Raw genomic sequence first — 3740 nt, forward strand, 5'->3', positions numbered from 1 at the left:
TGCCAGACTGGTCACTTCATGTGTCCTAAAATTATCCTTCATAGACAGACAGTTATTCTGCCTACATTAAGAGTGAGTTTTATGGACATGTTTCACTGTTTCCTATGTCAGGATCAATTTCAAAACACTTAATTTCTCAGGAAATTAATAGCTCATAAATGGACTGCTCCCAAGCAGCTTGTGGGAATGAACTCACCAGGCCTGAAAATATATGGGATTCTTCCAGTACAGGAGGAATTCATGGTCTCTGCCTTGTGGAAAATGTATGGAGATGGTTTGCACTGAGCTGTTCACACTTGCCATCTTGTAGATGCTATCTCACTTGCCCTGATGTAGAACAGTGGCATACACTTGTAGATGGAGGTCAGACAGATCAACTCTCTGAGGCACACAAGTAATATGTATTGGATTTTGTAAACAGGGATCATTTCCTTCATGGTATTTATATCCCCAGAGCCCAGAATAATGACAGGCTAGATTATTAATTTAAAAAAGGAAAGAAATTGGTAATGCAAATACACCAATGGGAAAGACAATTTGGTTGAAGAAGAAAAAAATAAGACCACCAAAAATGCCCACTATGGAAGTAAACCATGCTCATCTACAGACATCCTAAGGACCCTTATTTTGTTTTTGTTTTTACGAACTTACATTTTAATGAGGGAGACAAATATGGAAGATTTCAACTGCAAGTCAGGTGGAAAGGTCCCACATTCCTTAGGGGGCAATAGTAAAGCAATGACAATAATTCTTTTTTAAAAAAAATCATTTTTTTCAATCAGCAAAAATCTGTCTTTTGCCTCCTCACCCCACTTGTAAATGGAGAAAGATTTTTTTTGTGTGTGAAAAATCCCTGTTACAAAAATAAAGATGAGTAAAACAAATTCCTGCATTGCTCATATCCTCCCCCTACCAAAAGAAGAATATTTCTGCTTCTGCACTCTGACTTTTTCTGACTTCTCTGTAAAGAGATATGTCCTCTCTCCCTTTGACTGACTGAATTTTTCAAAGTAGTCATTTTTACAATGTTGTTACAGTGTAAATTGTTTTCTTTTTTCTACTCCACTTTACATTGTTTCATTTAAGTCTTCCCAGGTTTCTTTGAAACCATCCCCTTTACCATTTCTACAGCAAAATAGTATCATACCAAAATTTGTTTAGCCATTCCACAGTGGATGGGTACTCACCTCCCCGTAGGATCCAGATCTTTGCTATGACAAAAAAGAATTATCCATATTTTTATGCATACTTAGAGTTCATTTGGATGAGAATTAATCCATCTGTTAATCTGTCCTCCCTCCAAGCCTTTCTTCCTTTTTAAAAATTAATTTATTTTGTTTCAGTTTTCTACAATCACTTCTATAAATCTTAGATTATCTTCCCCTGCCTCCCACCTTCTTCCCCTCTCCCTGACCCCTCCCTCCCTGAGAGGATATATAATCTTATATAGGTTCTACACACACATTCTTATTTACACTATTAGCCATGTTGCAAAGAAGAATTAGAATGAATGGAATAAATCATGACAAAAACTGCTGGGAAAACTGGAAAATAGTGTGATAGAAAAGCATAGACTAATATTTACACCATATACCAAGATAAGTTCAAAATGAGCACACAATTTAGACATAAAGGCTGATATGCAAATTAAGAGAGCAAAGAATAGTTTACTTGTCAGATTTATGAAGAAGGGAAGAATTTATGACTAAACAAGAGATAGAGAACATTATGAAAAGCAAAATGGATGATTTGGATTACATTAAATTGAAAAGTTTTTGCACAAATACAATGCAACGAAGATTAGAAAGGATGCAGAAAGCTAGGAAACAATTTTTGCAATCAGTATCTCTGATAAAATCCTCATTTCTAAAATATATAGAGAACTGAGTAAAATTTACAAGAATACAAGTCATTCCCTAATTGATAAATGGTCAAATATATGAACAGGCAGTTTTCATGTGAAAAAATGCTCTAAATCACTATTGATTAGAGGGATGCAAATTAAAGTAACTCTGAGGTACCGTATCATACCGTTCAGATTAGCTAACATGAAAAAACAGGAAAATGATAAATGTTGGAGATATGGGAAAGTTGAAACACAGTTGCATTATTATATCACATGCCATATAGACACATGGGAGGAGGAGAAGGGAGAGGGAGAGAGACTAAGGAACAGGATATATAAGAAGCTCTGTAAACCAGCTGTGGTTACAAGAATTGAATCAGAAGGAACAAATGTGCCATCCATCATGCCAGTCAAAGATTTCCTGAGGCCTCCTATCAGAAAGTGTCAGCCCAAATGCATGGCTGAGTTCTTTAATTCCCCAAGAAAGTCTCTGAATAGTAGAAAATGCCATGCAGATCACAAAGACTTGGAGGATAGCAAACCACCTTTAACATAATACATGAAGACTAAGGGACAAGATCCAAAAGACAGTAACACAGAAAAAGCTTAGAAGAAGGAACCCAAAATACGTACCTGAGAATCTTTAACTCCATGAGGAATCTAGAGAATAAAGGACGGCTTAATATGTCTAAGGACCATGAGTCAAAGAATAAAAGTCCAGAAGAAATGAAAACAAAATTAAGTATTAAATAAAATGAGGAGGGCTGGGGGCGGAGCCAGCCTCTGCTGGGGACAGCGCAGGGATTCACGGTTACCTGGCCAGGCTGGAGGGCAACACCGAGCATGTGGCTGGAGCCGAGCCTGGAGGGGTATCTGGGGGGCGGCCTTGAAACCCCCGCTGCCTTCCCAGGGGCCCGGCCTCCCTGGGACCCCAGCGGCACACAGAAAGGGCAGCCCCAGGCCTGTGCCCCTCTCCTCCAAGCTGCTGGACTTGGCAGACAGCCGCCCAGCTCTGGTCTTCCTACATGGCTTGTTCGTCAGCAAAACCAACTTCCAGACCATCCTCAAGAGCCACCAGCTGCAGACTGGCAGGAGGGTGCTGACAGAAGATGCTCAGAACCATGGAGAGAGCCTGCACAGCCCTGACTCCAACTACAAGGCCATGAGTGCCCCAGCTTGACCTGGCTCCCTGCGTCCTCATCAGACACAGCATGAGGGGCAAGACAGCCATGATACTGGCACTGCAGAAGCCAGAGCTGGTGGAGCGCCTCATATCAGTGGACATCAGCCCATTGCCGACCACAACCATCTCAGACTTCCCTTCCTACTTGGAAGCCATGAAGTCTGTGCAGATCCCCAAGGAGCTGCCCCTCTATCAGGCGTGCAAAGTAGCCGACCAGCAGCTTAGTCCTGTTATCCAAGATTCCACGGTAAGGCAGTTCCTCCTCACCAAACTGAAAGCCAGCACTGGGTAGTTCGAGTGGAGGGTCAACATTGATTCCCTGATCCAGAAGATGGACAAGATCATGGACTTCCCCCAGTTCCAGAAATCCTACCCTGGCCCCACGCTCTTCTTCAGTGGTGCTAAGTCCACATTCATCCATCCCCAGTTGATAGCTTTGGAGAGAAACCAAGGAGAGAAGAAAAGGAGCCGCCACGAAGAGTGGGACAGTTTAAGGAGGTTCCTGTGAATGCTCTCCTGAGATTAGATAACTCAAAATTGTACTGACTCAGCTCGTGAATAGGAGTGGAGAAAGGTGGTGAGCATATGCCAGGGATGGGGACTAGCAAGTGTAGAGTTAGCAAGCATTGGAATCAAGATCTGAACCCAGAACTAGTGTTCTTGCCATTATACCCAATAACATTTACTAACAGCAGGAATTCAGCTCAGTAC

At 41.7% G+C, this 3740-nt stretch overlaps 1 pseudogene; it reads left to right on the forward strand.

The window, feature by feature from the left end:
* The first annotated feature begins 2600 nt into the window (after positions 1–2600).
* LOC140516295 (sn-1-specific diacylglycerol lipase ABHD11-like) lies at positions 2601–3537 on the forward strand (annotated as a pseudogene).
* The last annotated feature ends 203 nt before the right edge of the window (positions 3538–3740 follow it).

This window comes from Notamacropus eugenii, chromosome X (assembly GCF_028372415.1).
Source record: "Notamacropus eugenii isolate mMacEug1 chromosome X, mMacEug1.pri_v2, whole genome shotgun sequence".
Lineage (NCBI taxonomy): Eukaryota > Metazoa > Chordata > Mammalia > Diprotodontia > Macropodidae > Notamacropus > Notamacropus eugenii.